This window comes from Episyrphus balteatus, chromosome 1 (genome assembly GCF_945859705.1).
Source record: "Episyrphus balteatus chromosome 1, idEpiBalt1.1, whole genome shotgun sequence".
NCBI lineage: Eukaryota > Metazoa > Arthropoda > Insecta > Diptera > Syrphidae > Episyrphus > Episyrphus balteatus.
The window spans coordinates 66,863,714-66,880,950 of record NC_079134.1 but is presented as its reverse complement, the minus strand read 5'-3'; the positions used below and the strand labels follow the sequence as shown (position 1 = coordinate 66,880,950).

General features: G+C 31.0%; 1 protein-coding gene across 3 annotated transcripts in view; it reads left to right on the top strand.

The window, feature by feature from the left end:
• The first annotated feature begins 226 nt into the window (after window positions 1-226).
• LOC129905672 (leucine-rich repeat-containing protein 15) overlaps window positions 227-17,237 on the top strand; it is a 364,926-nt gene continuing 347,915 nt past the window's right edge. For 2 of the 3 annotated variants that reach the window (XM_055981210.1, XM_055981213.1), the window contains exon 1: window positions 227-388. The gene's annotated coding sequence lies outside the window, so the exon portion shown is untranslated. The other variant, XM_055981212.1, reaches the window with a different exon arrangement.

The window sequence follows — 17,237 nt, the reverse complement described above, 5'->3', positions numbered from 1 at the left end:
CGCGACTTACCGAAGGGAAAATCAAAAGGAAATTCGAAGATAATTTCTGCGCCTTGCGTCTTCATGTAAAAGCAGACGAAGCACGCGATGAACCGAAAGGAAAATCAAAAGGAAATTCGAAGATAATTTCTGCGCCTTGTGTCTTGGTGTAGAAGCAGACTATTTTTCGAACTTTCTTCCTCCCTTGCTCTTATAAGCGTTTATGACTATGTGGTCTAGGTAATTATTTTTCTATGGCAAAACCATCAGTCAAGTCTATAAATTCTATGTTTTTTTAATGTAAACTATAAATTAAGTTAAAACTTTGTTTAAAGATATTTATGTAAAGTTATTTATTAGTGTTTATTCTATGAAAAATATCTGGGACGGAAGCCATGGGAGCATTGTGGTAAGCTTCTAATTTTAGAATTTATTTTGGTTTTCTTTAGTTTTTGCCTGTACCCCTCTTCTGTAACTTCCACAGTGACCATAAGCATTAGGGTCGTATTCATAAAATAAAATAAAATGGGTTAAAATTTACCCAGCTGCGGAGCAGGGTAAAATTTGACACAAGTGGTTAAAATATGACGTTTCTCAAGATAGAAAGATCAAGAAAGATTTGGAATTATTTTTGTTATAATGCGTTGATTTTTAAGAAATGTAAAAGTATTGATGCTATTAATTAATACAAAGTACTTCCATAAATTATTATTCATCTTGAAAAATTTACAATGTACGAATTGGTTGTTTGTTTTTTATTTTTTATATTTATTTTTTGTTGGCAGCTGATGAACTGTGAAAAAATGTCTTTTAGATCGTAAAGAAGTGGAAAATTATCGATAAAAATAAAAAAAAGTATGTGAAATTGAGAATTTCTTACATATTTGTACTAGAATATTTAACTTCATATATTTTCAGCTGGGTTTTGTTATAAAAAATAATAAATTGAATATAAGAAAAACCATTTTTGAGGGTAATTTTGTTTTATGTTGAGGGAGTTTTAATCAAAGTAGTGCAAAAAAAAAGTGCCATTTAACACATTTTAACCCAATTCGCACACCAAAAAAATAAATTTGATCCCTTTTTTAACCAAACGTCAAAGTTTAATGGTGGGAGAAAAGTTAACCAACATTTTAACGCAATTCGCACACGGCCTAAGCTATTACTTTTATAGTCCAGAGTTAAACCTATTCATACAAAAATTTAGACCTATGTTTAGGACTAAGGCCGTGTGTGAATTGCGTTAAATAGTTAATACCGTGTAAAATTTTTGACACTTTTGAGGTGAATAAAAAATTTTCAGCTGTTAAAAATTTATTGGGCTCTGAGACCTGGTTAAATTTTTTTTGCAGATGTTTTTTTTTTTTTCATTAAAAAGGAGTATCATAGCAGAAAAAAGGCAAAAAAAATTTAAACAATACATTTTTTTTGGAATTTTTTTGTTCACCTCAATAGTGTCAAAAATTTTTCACGGTTAACTATTTAACGCAATTCACACACGGCCTAAACCCGTGGTTTAATTTTAAACACAAGAAATGCAGTTACTAATACGAGCAAACGTAAAATCAAATTTTTTTCTGTAATGAAAAGCTAACAAATATTATTATTTTAATGCTGGATTTACATACGTCTGCATGCAGAAAAGTAAAGGGGGATAGATGCAATACATACATACAATACGTACGTATGCAGGAGAGGCATTGATAAAGACGAACATGTTCGTCTTCGCCATAATCTTCCTATAATCTGCATTTGTGAAGATGTCTGCATTTTTTGATATAACAGAGGATTTTCGAGACATTAATATTGAAAATGTGGCACAATCACAACACCAGAAGTGCGTTCTTTTATTTGCCGATGTTAACTAAATTGTTAACAATTATATGTTTTTTTGTTATATGTTTTTAAACTGGGCTTTAGGTCAATGAAAACAAATATATTTTTGTCACGACGTTTCGTTCATGTCTATGAACATCATCAGGTGATGGCAAAGGAATCTTTATTGAACATCGATAAATTGGTTACAAATTTGTTACAAACATCAAAAAACAATAATAAACTTACACTTGTTATATTTATATTGTACTTAGTAAAAACAAAAACAAAAACAAAATCAAAAATTACAAATGAGCTATTGTTAACAATAGTTAACTTTCTTCGTTCCTAAATGAGAAAAGAGATACGAAATGTAACATTGTGACGTCACAATTTCGTTCCTAAATGCAATGTTGAAGTTCATTTTACATCGAACACCTCAGAGCTTTAGTTTCATCAGCTGATTTCTGTTTTGAAATTTTTTACTTTATTTAGTTTATTATTTTTTCTTTTTTTTAATTTTCGCACTCCAAACAATTTTTTTTCTTTAATGACAACAGCTGATTTGATTTTGATAACTCTGAGTTCCACGCTCTGACAAAACACCCAGAGTTGTTCATGGTGCGTTCAGAGTGAACATCGAACACAGACGAAATAACTGGTTTAGAAAGGAGCTACAAAAAACGCTTGACGACGAATTCGGAGCTACCCAGACTGCCCTAGAGCTCACAATGAACAAACCTAATGTTCTACCAGAGTGACATAAGCCGTTTTTTATTATCCCACTTGATCCATATAGATCATTATTTAACACATTACAACAACTACATGAGATCTTACTTTTCATCAGGATCACGAGTCGTTATCTTGCTTTTCATCAGGATTACGAATCGTGAATCATTTAGTTGTTGTAATACGTGTTAATTAATGATGTATATGGATCAAGTGGGATAATACAAAACGACTGAAGCTATAATTTTTTCAATGATTTAAGTGCAGCAGCATAATAATGGAGTCTTTGTTTGATAAAAATTCATTTTTTTTTTCATCCAAAGGTATATACACACATATGACAGATTTAAATAAAACATTTGTTTTTTTTTTTTACCAAACGAAAACCCCATAAAACAATTCTATCATTTGTGATGTCAAATGTCATTATGTGAAGTATAATTGTAATAGATTTTTTCAATAAACCGAGTTTAGTTAAACATTGAAATGCAAACGTCTATGAATATCAGCCGAGTTTATTTAAGGGGTAATAACACTTTGTATACACGAAATCATTTCTGGATTTTCATCAGCGTATAATATAAAGGAGAAACATTTTTTCTTTTGGAGTTTGTTTAGTTTGTTTAAGGTTTAACCGATCGGGCTGAAATTTTGTGTGAAATACGTAGGATTTTTTTTGAAATATTGATTTTTAAAGAAATGGCATTAGTTTGAAAATATTCATTTATTCCAAAAATAAATTCGGTGAAAAAAGACCATACATTCGTTAAATTTTAATATTAAAAAAAATCCTACGTATTTCACTGGGATATAGTATGGTTAATCTTCAAACAAAATTTCAGCTCAATCGGTTAAAAACTGTAGGAGTTAGTTGGTCGCCCGATGGAAGCATAGGATTTTGCGATCATCCTGAAACACGCCGCCACACAGTGTGTCGTCCCCTTATGATAAATCACTTTTTTTTACTTGCGATATAGGTACTATATATCAAGTTATGCATTCGTAAAAAAAAAAAAGTTGAGATAACATTTTTCCATGACATTACGATGGTAGACAATGCCAAAAAAGTGGGTCCCGGAAGTCCGTCTGTCTGTCTGTCAGTCTGTCTGTCTGTCTGTCTGTCTGTCAGTCTGTCAGTCTGTCAGTCTATCAGTCTGTCAGTCTGTCAGTCTGTCAGTCTGTCAGTCTGTCAGTCTGTCAGTCTGTCAGTCTGTCAGTCTGTCAGTCTGTCAGTCTGTCAGTCTGTCAGTCTGTCAGTCTGTCAGTCTGTCAGTCTGTCAGTCTGTCAGTCTGTCAGTCTGTCAGTCTGTCAGTCTGTCAGTCTGTCAGTCTGTCAGTCTGTCAGTCTGTCAGTCTGTCAGTCTGTCAGTCTGTCAGTCTGTCAGTCTGTCAGTCTGTCAGTCTGTCAGTCTGTCAGTCTGTCAGTCTGTCAGTCTGTCAGTCTGTCAGTCTGTCTGTCTGTCTGTATAAGGAGCCACAGCGTAAACGGATGGACCGATTGATGTCAAACCTGGTATGCAGCGTTATTTGGCGACTCTCCAGAGGGGTTTTTGGAATTAATTTTTTTGGACCAAAAATAACGGTACTTGTCATATACCGATTTTAGTAAAATTGAAATATCTCGAAAACGGCTCTAACGATTTTGTTTAAAAAATTCAAATGTTAGTTTAAAGCTAAGGTCTATCTTCTAATGAAAAAATTTTTTTTTGAAAATCATTATTAACGGTACCTGCCATAGAACCGTTTTTTTCAAATCCGATTATCTCCAAAACAGCTTATTCGATTTCAACGAAACTTTTTGTGAAGAAGCATTTATGTAATTTAAATATAAGCCAAAAATAAAATTTTGAAAAAAATAATTTTTGGATTTTTAAAAAAATTTTGAAAATTTTTTTTTGAAAAATCAAATTTTCGAAAACAGGACATTGAATTTTTTTGAAATTTTGTTTTTAGATGTTGATTAATGATTTCTAAAAAATGGCATACCAATTTTATTTTTAAACTTTTTTTCCAAAAAATTATTTATAAAAAATTAGTTTTTTAAAAAACGGCTCTAACGATTTTGAACATTTTTTTTCTAAAAATGCATGTTAATATATCAATCAAAACTGCATACTTGTTTTGGGGGGCAATTTAATTTCAGATTTTATTTTATTTTTTTTAAACGAATTTTATTTTTTTTTCCAAATTTTTATATAAAAAGTCTTAAAAATTTAAGCAACTTTAACTCTAAGAGCAAGTTCGTGCGACCCCAGTCGTGCATTTTATTTTGTTAAAAATTAGTATTTTTGCTATTAAAATATAATTTAGAAGTGTCAACTCATATGAAAACATATTTATCTTAGCAAATAACCCAGGTTATGTATTCAAAATAAGCTCCGAAACATGAGTACCTCGTAAATCGAAAATATTTTGAGGAATTTATGCGAATCTTTGAGAGTGTATATTTCACGTTTGGTGAATGTTTGAAAAATTTTGTTAATGTTATTTTGTTTATTTGAGTGTTGTTGTAAAACGTATAACAAAAAATATTAAATTTATAAAATTATATATGAGTTATTGAAATTTCTTTGATAAATGGCCAAAAAAGAAAAAAATTAATTTTTAAACTTAATTTAAAAAAAAACATATAAAATCATATCGATAATTTTTTTATATTATTTTGCCTATGGCCTATCCTATACTTAATATTAGGTGTGTTTTTTATTACCACCGGTCTTAACTGGACAAAAAAAACGCATCGGGGCTTAACCTGAAATCTTGGCAGCACTGTATATTGAATGTTCCGAAAACAGCAGACACAACAAAAATTTAGAGTTGTCATATTTTTCGCTTTCGTCATTTTCTTGTATTTTTCATGTATGTTTTACAAAGAGATACAAAAATGTATGCTAGCAAAACTATTTTAATACATTTTGTCCTTCCAAACGTGAGTTTTCACGTTTTTAAACAAATTCTAAACAATTTATGAAAAAATTAGTTTGGTAGCACAGATTTAAAACTCTTCAAAAAGTTAAGCCCAGAGAAATCTCCGGGCTAAACAACTAAGCCCAAGGGGCTAAGGTGTTGTTGTATTTAACATGTAAATTGCTTAGCCCAGACTGCGTTTTTTTTGTCCAGTTAAGACCGGTTGTAATAAAAAACACACCTATTGGCAAAGTTTGATCTGCTTCTGTTTGCGATTACCAGAGATATTCACATTTATGTGCTACGAGTCAAGTACTCAAAATAATTCATTTTTTGAAAAACAGCTTCAAGGGGATCACAAAAATGAAAAAATCGATGTATTTAATAATATTTAACCATACACAAGTAATAAAAAACTGTTTATGTAATTAAAAATATTTTAAGTATTGTTTTCAACACGAAAAAAATTATATTTTTCTGCATACTAAATTTTTAATATAATTACTTGACCTTGCCACGCTCTACTGTGTATTATAGCTGTATTTACCAACCTCGCCGATATAAGAATTTACGAAAATGCAAATAAAACGTTATTTCAAAATTTGAAAGCGCTTGACAAAAAACTATTCGAGATTTGCTATGAAACGCAAATAAACCTACGATTTTTTTTGTATAGAGAAGATAAACAAAACAAGTTGACTTAAACTTAAGATTTCTCAAAAAAGAAAAGATTTAAACGGGCTTTAAAAGAAAACATTTAGTTCTTTTAGAAACTGTCACAAATTTATTTAAAATAAATCTCCACGTTCAAGAACATAACCTCAAAAACTGTTAAAAAACGACATTTCAGATTTTCTAACGGGAATATTTCAAAAACGTGATACGATAGAATTTTTCTGACTTCGGATTCGAGTTCAGCACACCAAAAACCTTACGAAAAGTATATTTTTGTTTATATACCAAAAAAAATAAAATGCACGACTGGGTCGCACGAACTTGCTCTTAGAGTTAAAGTTGCTTAAATTTTTAAGACTTTTTATATAGAAATTTGGAAAAAAAATAAAATTCGTTTAAAAAAAAATAAAATAAAATCTGAAATTGAATTGCCTGCCAAAACAAGTATGCAATTTTGATTGATATATTAACATGCATTTTTAGAAAAAAAAATTTCAAAATCGTTAGAGCCGTTTTTTAAAAAACTAGTTTTTTATAAATATTTTTTTGGAAAAAAAGTTTTAAAATAAAATTGGTATGCCATTTTGTAGAAATCACTAATCAACATCTAAAAACAAAATTTCAAAAAAATTCAATGTCCCGTTTTCGAAAATTTGATTTTTCAAAAAAAAATTTTCAAAATTTTTTTAAAAATCCAAAAATAATTTTTTTGAAAATTTTATTTTTGGTTTATATTTAAATTGTATAAATGCTTCTTCACAAAAAGTTTCGTTGAAATCGAATATGCAGTTTCGGAGATAATCGGATTTGAAAAAAAACGGTTCTATGGCAGGTACCGTTAATAATGATTTTCGAAAAAAAAATTTTCCATAAAACGATAGACCTTAGCTTAAAACTAACATTTGAATTTTTTAAACAAAATCGTTGGAGCCGTTTTCAAGATATTTCAATTTTACTAAAATCGGTATATGACAAGTACCGTTATTTTTGGTCCAAAAAAATTAATTCCAAAAAACCCCTCTGGAGAGTCGCCAAATAACGCTACATACCAAGTTTGGCATCAATCGGCCCATCCGTTTAGGCTGTAGCTTCGTTTACAGACAGACAGACTGACAGACTGACAGACAGACGGACTTCCGGGACCCACTTTTCTGGCATTGTCTACCATCGTAATGTCATGGAAAAATGTTATCTCAACTTTTTTTTTTTGTACGAATGCATAACTTGATATATAGTACCTATATCGCAAGTAAAAAATAATTTTGCTCACAAGTGGCTTCTTCAATAGATGTTAATTTCATAAATTATACTAAAAAAAAGTAATATGTTGTTAAATTTGTTAATTTGTAACTTTTTTTTCTATTCCTGCCATAAAAACACAAAAAAAGATATTAAAACTCCAAAAACTTAGCTGCAAGTATTTATGATAAACTTTTGTATGGGCTCGACACACTGTGCGCCATTTAAAAAATTTCACATCATTAAAATATTTCACATTATCCTATTATGTTACCTACATATTTATGTACTTAATCACACTAAACAAACACCAAAAGAATGTAATGTTCCTCCTTTGTTTTATACGCTGATAAAAATGAAACTCGATTTCATGCTTACAAAGTTTTATTACCCCTTAACTTATTTAGCTTAAACTGTGGACTTAGAAGTCATAAGTTTAGTTAATCTTTATGAATATGGCCCTATTTATAAGTTTGATTCAACGAGGATTTTTCTAGATCAGAACACGAAAGGACAGCACAGTTCCGTGAGAAACGTCAGAAAAAGTTAGATTTAAACATCAGTTATCAAAATAAAAAAAAAAAACAAATTGCAAATTATATGAATTTTTTATTATCGTTTCTCGTTTGTTTTATCTATTTTTTTGTGTTTTTACTGCGGAAAATATAATTAAAAAATGTTTTTAGTTTTTAAAAACCACGAGTACACGCGAAATACTCGCACAATTAAATCAAAACAAAAAATGACAGCTTTGCTTTTGACATATCTCACGAATCTGTTCGTTCTCAAAAGCAAGAACAGAAACTGTTCTAGGTAGCGTCAATGAACAGGAAACTAGAACAGTTCAGAACAGAAAAACCTCAATGAACAGCAAAAAGCGGTTCTTTTCTGTCTGGAACAGTCCAGAACAGCGTCGTTGAACATTCTTATAATAAAGAAGGCTGTGTTTTGTTAGTAACTCTGTGCGTAGCTCAGTAAAATTAATCACGATAAATAATAATAAACACTAGACTAAGAATAAACAAGAGTATTCGCTTGCTCTGGTTAACAGAGAAATTTGTTTGTTAAACTTATGAATGCCTGATTCATAATCAGCCCTATCGAGGTGTCCGTTCGGAGAAAGTTCCGAAACGATAGCCCGTTCCGATCGAAACTTAATTTCTTTCAAGGTATCCACTTCTAAACAAAAAAATAAAGTATACAATCGCATTCATTTGACACATGTGTCAGCCTAAGTTATTCAATAAATAAAAATCCCTGTGATGCTCAAGTCTTCTCAATTTCAACCAAGCTCTCTTGCTGAGACTTTCTCGCTGTTTTTTATTATTCTACACTAAAAAATCAAAATTATATTTACATTTTTATATTTTATTTTCTGTGGAATTCAACTTTTCTGAAAATATTCCGCAACTATTTTGTGTCGGAGAATTTCCGATGAAATTCAAAGCACAACTGTCAAAAAGTCTTTGCTTAAAACACTTCATCGCAATGCGTTGATGGGCGCCATGTTTCATTGCAAGATTCTCCGATATGTTAATCGGAACGGACAACGGATACCTCGATAGAAAATTCTCCGATTTCGAACAAATCGGAAAAAAAATTTCTCCGAACGGATATCTCAATAGGGCTGAATATAGCAACGCGATAAGACGAGATCCAAGCGTTGCGAGAGCTTATTTGGCGATGTAAAAAAATTCCAAACAATGTAATTGTATGAAACAACACGTAGTATTGAGATTTTAAATTTTTTATAAGCAAAATAACACCCCATACTCGATTTTTTAGTTGAAAACAACAATTGAGCTTATTCGGCGAAACCTATTCTGTTATGAATTTCCATATAAAAATCCAAGCTGTCAATCTTTTATGATTTTCATATTTACTCTGAAATCTTTCATTAAATCTTTTACGAAGTTCGAACTGTCTTTTTTTCAATAACTTTATGTAAACAAACAAAACGTCAAAACTTAACCCTTGTAAAAAATTTAACAGAATTTCACCTCAATAGTGTCAAAAATTTAACAGGGGTTAACTATTTAACCCAATTCACACACGGCCTTAATAAAGAAACAGGCTGTCCTCGCCTCGACGTTGCAATCTTATTTCATCTACAAGAACTACCACCTCCTTTGAACAACTTTTTCAATTGATATAAAATTTAAAAAACAACATGTTTCAACTTAACTTATAAGTTATTTCATAAATGAAAAGAAAACACATATGCTTTGTTTATAACAGATTTTCCTTTAAGAAATTTCCTAACAGACTTTTATAAAGGTTCGAACTCCTGAATACCAATTATAAAAGATCTTTTATTTTTAAATCTTTTATGATTCATAACGAAAAATTCATAATAGAACAACAAAAACGGCAGAATAGGTCCAAATATTTAAAATAGAAAGAGATTTGAATAGCAAGATAGATTTTTGTTGTGAGATCATTTAACACAAGTGGAGACAAGAGAAGGCAAATCAGGACGGGAAGTTGCCAAAACTATTGCTAAATTAAAAACGTGTGTATGGAGAAATTCCAAGGCTTGTCAGTGTCAGAAAATAGCCAAAAGAAAACAACAAAAAAAGAAATAAATTTACAGCTATAGCTGGGCTAACAATAGAATTGTGATTGAGTTTTAATTTGTGAACTTGGTTCGTGTTTTCCAAAATAAGTAAAATTAATGGTTTTGTTTAATTAATCGGAAGTAACAACTTTAAATTTAAAAACAATCGCAAAATATACAAGTTTTTGTGGTTAAATGATTTTGAACACATACAGTGTTTGTTTTAAGTGTGTGCGACCATGATTTTTGTTTACCTTTCCCCTGCTCAGAAATGTCAAATTAGAAAAGGAAAAGACAAAGATACTCCACTGTTTTGGTCCACATAAAGAAAATGCGAATAATAACAAGTTCTATCCCATTATTTTCCCAACGTTTCGTAAGTGCTTCCTTACTTCAACAGGGGTATTTATTCATTCTATTAGTGTAATGTTGTTAATTACTCAAAACATAATACATAATTTGCTTCCCTTCTGCTCCTATTGCATAAATCCCAGAGACGGCACTGACACAGAATTGAACATAAAAAAAAAAAAAAAACAAATATAAATGCAAGAACAGTCAAGTAAAAAATAAACAATTAAAATTAACAAATTCAAAGATGACACTTACAGTGATGGACAAAACAATAAGACCATTTCGTCTTACTTTAAAAACAAATCATAAAACACACATTTTCATTGTTTTTAAAAGAAAAAAAAATATTAATAAAAAATTTACAGTATCAGGAACTTAAATCAATTCATTATCTAACAAGATTTTTTGTTTAAATAAAAAAATAAATAAATACGAAAATAAATTGATTTCTAAAGCGGTCAAAACAATAGGACAACTACTCAAAAAATGGAAATTATTTCATATTTCAATTCTTTTTCTGGTCAAAACTAATAAATTGTCGAAAAACCCTTATTTGCCATCACCGCACATACTTTTGGAGGCTTTAATTCCACTTATTTGCGAGAAGTTCGTCTCGGTATTACATACCAAGTCTCTTGAAGTTTTTGCCACAACTCATCCTTATTTCTCGACTTTTTTGCACCCAATGAGTTCTCAACGATAGCCCACAAATTTTCAATTGGACTTGGGTCCGGCGATCGGGCAAACCAAGACATAACATTAATTCTATGCCCCTTAAGCTATATTTGAACTGTACCCAATGTATATTTCCGGTCATTATAATGCATAAACTGCCATTTTAGGGACATTTTCCATTCCGTATAGGGAAAAAAATCTTCTTTTAAGAAATTAGGACAAATGCTGGTCCATGTTTTCTTTAATCCAAAAAATTATACGTACTACGTGCCAAGAAAAAAAACCTCCACACGATTATGCTTCTACCACCGTGTTTAAGCGTTTGTCTTGTGTATTGCGGTTTGAATTCTGCGTACTCTGGACGCCTTATCCATCTTTTGCCATCTGATCCCACTAATTTGACTTTACTTTCGTCGGGCTACAGAACATTGCGCCATTTTTTCTTCATTATCTGGACCAATTCAATTAAAATGGTTTTTTGCAAAATTGATTCGGTTTTTGCGATGCCTCTTGCTGAGAAGTGAAACATCCCTGGGGATTCTTTGGAAGAGTTACTTTTCTTATGCATCAATTCTCTCACGGCTGAAGAACAATGGACTCCACGACCCATTTTATTGTTTTCCCAACTTTTTTTTTGCTTCACTAATATTAAATGATCTCACAAGAGTATTCTATTTAAAATATTGTTTAAATTTGAATCCTAGGTAATACAAAAATAAATGACTTCACTTGGTCCTATTGTTTTGTCCAAACGATTTGAGAGTCCTTTTTAGTTTATACATTTATTTTTTGCATCAAATAATCTGTGCATGTTCTTTTTCTTTTATTTCATGATAGTTCCCTTATTTTAAGCAGAATATAGTAAAAAGAGCCTTTTATATAATTTTAAAAAGAGATAGAGAGAATATTTTAAGAGTGATAGAGGTGGTCTTACGGCCAATTTCTTCACATAAGTCCTAAGTCAGCCTAGTACCCGATCTAGCTAGACCAGGTCCTAGCACTAGTACTCGGTCCTAACGAAAAGTTAGTACCTGAGCATTTCTTCACTTTCACAGGACCTGATCTAAGTTCACAACGCAGTCCTAAGAATTAATTCGTATAAAACTGGTCTAACTGTCATTTTGACAATATTTTGATGTTTTAAATATATTATTTTGATAATTCAGCAAATTAAACAAAACAAAATAGACAAAAAGCGTTTAAATTTAGTAAAATCACCATTTAGAAAATAATTTAAAAACATTATAATGACGCTTAAGAAGACCTAACAAGAATAAATGAAAATACAAAAAAAATAAAATTCAAGTTCTATCAAGAAGTGTCACTATCAAAAATGGGATGTCATGATCTATTAACTACGAGGGTCGCCTGCCGGAAGAAGAATCATATTAAGTTAGAAAATAAAAAACGATAGTTTGGGTATTAGACGTTTGTACCTACATATATATATTTCAATAAAAATAACAGTTTTTAAAAGTGCAGCCTTTTTTTGTGTGATTATGTCTAATAGAAGTAATCGGTGCGAGTCGCGTTATGAACTATAACTTGAAGAAGTAAAAGGCGCCGACTTTTTATTAAAAACGTCTATCCACAACTTTTTTAATTGCTGGACAGATGTCGTTTTCCAATTGTGCATCAAAAATTAAATCCATTTTCTTCAAACAAAAATTACAAAATGCACAATTTTGACAGAAAATTTAATGCCAAAATCAGAATAAAAATCAATAAAAGTAAAAAGTATCTATTTAAAAAGACATCAAATCTCAAAACTGATAATTTTTTCGAATAAATGCAAAAAATCCAACCAAATCAAGTTTTATCGTCGCTAGACTGTCGATATTTAGGTTCTAACTTTTAGGACGTCCTAAGCAAAAATCGGTACCAATTTGACAGTACTAGGACTTAGAACTTGTGTGAAGAAATCACTTGGTACCGATTTGAGTACTAACGATTGGTATAATAACCAGGTACTAGCAGATTTTGAGGAGCTAGCTGGTACCGAGTCCTAACTAGTACTCGGTCCTAAATTGACAGTTCTAGGGCTTAGTACTTGAGTGAAGAAATGAGTTGATACCGATTTGAGTACTAACTTTAGGACTAAGACCGGTACTAGCGCTAGGACTCTGTGAAGAAATCGGCCGTTATTGTTTTGACCGTCACTGTATATCACAGATGGGTATCAGGTACTTAAATTAAATCGGTGTCTTCTTTTGTGTTCATCGTTCTCTTTATTTGTTTGCGGGATTCTAAGACTCCCCAGGGTTAATCTTGTGTTTATTTTACTCTCTATATCCAGTACCTATTGTTACATTTTTGAAGTCCACCGTGTGTCCGCTTGTTGTTATGTGCTGTTGTGAAAGCCCTGTTGTCTCTTTATGTTTTCTTATTTCAGCTTCGTGTTCCGCTAATCTCGTTGCTAAATTTCTCTTAGTTTGTCCTATGTTCATTCTTTTTTCCATTACATTTCGTCCAATATCATCCTCAATGAACGTACATTGTTATAATCTGTCCAAATACATCGGAACAGTTATAAGAAACATCGTATCAGATAACTATAACATAAAGAATTCGTTCGAACTTCAAAAGAAATTAAAAGATATAAATTTTGATGATAATGATGATTATATGGTATCTTTTGATCTTATTTCTCTATTTTCAAACATTCCTACATATTAAGCCATAAAAAAACTTATTTAAAGAGTGGAACATAATAAAAGACCACACGAAAATACCAAAAACACAATTCCTCAAACTTCTTGAATTTTGTCTAAGAATCAATAATTTATTTTCAATTCGATGAAAAATTCTATTCCCAAACATACGGAATGCCGCTTTCTCCAACAGTAGCTGACATCATTCTAGCACAGACAATTATATACAGATATCGCATCCCATAGAAAAAATTGTCATCAAAATTTTTTCGACAAGAGCTTTTTAAATTGGAATCAAAAAGGAGAAGAGAATTTTTCAGCCGACAAAAAAGCTTTTTTTAATTTAAAAAGAGAACAATAAGAAAGGATCTCTTAACGACCATGAACTTACTCACTCTCCCGCGAAAATAAAAAAAAAAGGAGTGCTTGTGGGTAGACAGAGATAGAAGTGATTTCAATTCGTCTTTGACTTTCTAAGCAATCAGCTGCTGTGAAATATTTCAAATAGGTATATATCGTCGGCGTAAAGCAAAATTGTTCTAAGTACATAGGATTTCTTAAGGACTGTATGTAATTGAAAATATTTTATAAGAGAGTGTCGGCTGGTTTTGAGATTTCATGGGCACTGGGCACCGATCAGATTGTTCAATTGTGTGTAGACATCTAGGCATACATATGAGGTGCAGAGTGTTGGTGAAATATAAGCATGAGCATAGTATGGGTATCTGCGTATACATAAAGCCGATGTCGTTGGGCGTCATGACGTCGCGTGCATAAGGCGGCCCATAGACAAGATACTTGTGTGTTCGCTACGTTGTGCACACAAGTGTGGTGTCTGGTGTGTATGGGTCTGTGAAAATTTAGGTAGATGGATAGGTAGGTAAGCAGGTAGTTCTTAGATAGAGTAGAGTGAATGAATTGGCGAATTCTATTCATGTTTTTGCATTCATCCAGGTGAACTTTATTTTTTTTGATGGAAGCAAGAAATAAAAAAAATAAAGCAGGGCTGTAAAAAATCTTTTTTAAAACAAATATTTACTGCAACTTGATAATGTTTTGCATTAAAAAAATACTATTGCACCATCTTTATTGACAAAAACAATATTTTGCCTTAAAAAAAACTGTACCTTTTGCAAATTAAAAAAAATTCTCCATAGAAAAAACAAATCAATGCAAAGTTAGGGGTAGTGGGCAATAAATAGTTCATTTTTAATATTCGTCGAACCTCTTCTTCTTCTTACAATTTTAGTTGCAATAATAATTTATTTTTAATGCAAATACTTTTCTGTTGTACCTACCTAATACAATTTTTTTTTATTGATGCATTTTTTTTTCAGTTGTTATTTTTTTTTTCAATAAAATTTTTTTTCCAAAAAATATTCTTTTAAATTTCAAATTCATTTTTTTACTTGCGGTTTACAATTTACGGACAAGTTAAAAAATCGTAAAAAAATCGAACTCGAGATGGGCAATTCCATGGTAACTCACGTTACATTCACAAAAATTTCCAACACATAAATAATTTTTTTTTTTCAATTTTAATGTAAATTGATACGAAATTACTATCCATGAATGGAGCATAACTATTACTTTCATAATTAACTAAAAAAATTGTCTTTATTTTTAACATTTGCTTGGGAAAAATAAAAGTTTGATGGTAACTCCATTACAAAAATCGGACACGAATTTTAAGAGTCCGACAGTATGAAGTTTTTATGTGAAATTAAGAATCTTAATTTGTTTTCAATGAATTATAAGCTTTTAATATGAGTGACAAAACCAAACATTTTTTCAATATTTCGAGGAAAAATTTTAAAGTATTTAGGTAACTCACGTTACATTATTTTGGTAACTCATGTTACCTGCGATTTCTGATTCCAAAAGTAAAGAAAAGATGCATTTTCACTCAAGTTTTTTTTAATCGAATAGTGTGTAACGAAGCTTGTTTAAATGTTAACTTATTTTAGCACTCACGAGGGGATATTGTCATCGTCACTATTAGACTCATCATATTTTCAGTTTGCTTGTTTTTCCGTCATTTTCATTTGAAATTCTTCTGTTGTTGGCAAGCTTATGCTATAAAAATGCTTTAAGATTATTAAACTCCCTGAATTTTATGTCTATCCATAAGAGAATACAACAAAGAATCCTTTCTTGCAACTTGCATAAAGAGTTGCCGTTTGTAAATAGTAATTTGCTAATAAAAAAAGTAAAAAAGACGGTGCAGGGTCATAAGTCCGCGGGCCAAAAGTCCATAATGCACTACTGACTCACTTGTGTGGGTTATAAGTCCACAAATCAATTATCGACTTACAACCCACCCAAGGGTGTCAGAAACCCACAAAAAAGTGAGCCAGAACTCCATAATGTCGAAGAAGATGTGGAAGGTGCTTAGGTAAGGAATATTAATTTATAAAGAATGTTGAAACGTTAATTTTTTTTCAACAATATTTGTAAATTGATTTTTTAGTTTTTTTTATAGTTTTTTTTTAACTTTGTTCAAAAGACGATTAGTTTGGAGTCTCATAGTGACAATCGCCACTTATTTGGGGAACTATCTCGCAAACAAAGCGGGCTAATTAATTATCACATGGTGATTAAAAACAAATAAATCCCAATTAATTGGCGGAAAGCGAAGCGAAAAAAATTTGCTCACATGAGAATCTTCATATTTAAATTGCACAAGCCAAATGCAAAGCGGAAAAAAGTTTTGCCCACGGGAGAATCAATTTTGAGGTGTGAAAATAAAAATTTCACACCTCAAAATTGATTCTCCCGTGGGCAAAACTTTTTTCCGCTTCGCGTTTGGCTTGTGCAATTTAAATAGATTGTCATGTGAGCAAATTCGCGTTTACGGAGTTATAACATACACATCTTTGGTGTGCGGTATTATCATACAATTGCCAAAACGGGATTTTTCATTTAATGTTTATTGAAATGTTCTAAAAAGCTTTTGAATAATTGTATATTTATAAATGTTGAAAATTAAAGTAAAACCAATTTTTGAAAGTTGGTCTTATTTCACTTGAACTAATTTCATGGCAACAATTGAACATTTAATGAATAAACTTTCGAAAATTGACAATTGTTCCAGTTTTGAATACGCATTAGAGTAATTTTCTAAAATTCACTCGAATTTGAAGGATATTTGATCACTTTTTTTTATAAATGTTTTGGAGAGATATTGCGAAAAAAATTAGAATATGAGAACTCAGCCGCATAATGAATTTTTGATTTCCTAATTGGTTATAAATTTTTAATCGATGGGCCAAAAGTCCACAGGAATTTTGTGTGAACTTTTGACCTACTTGGGTGGGTTGTAACGTTGTAAGTCCATAATTGATTTATGGAGCTATGACCCACACTAGTGAGCTAATAGTCCATTATGGACTTTTGGCCTGTGGACTTTTGACCCTGCACCAAAAAAGACTGCATAATTTGTTCAAAATTCGTGTCCACTTTTTCATGGAATTACCCAGATAACAAAAATCGAAAAATTGGGTCTCGCAATAATTTTGTCTGTCTGTCTCTATCTCGATCTGTAGCGATTTTCCTACTTGAAAATTGGTAACTAAGAGTTTTTTGTGATTCCGTAGAGGGAAAATCAATTTGTTTTAGGACCAAAATAAACCTTTTATAGAAAAGGTTGGGTT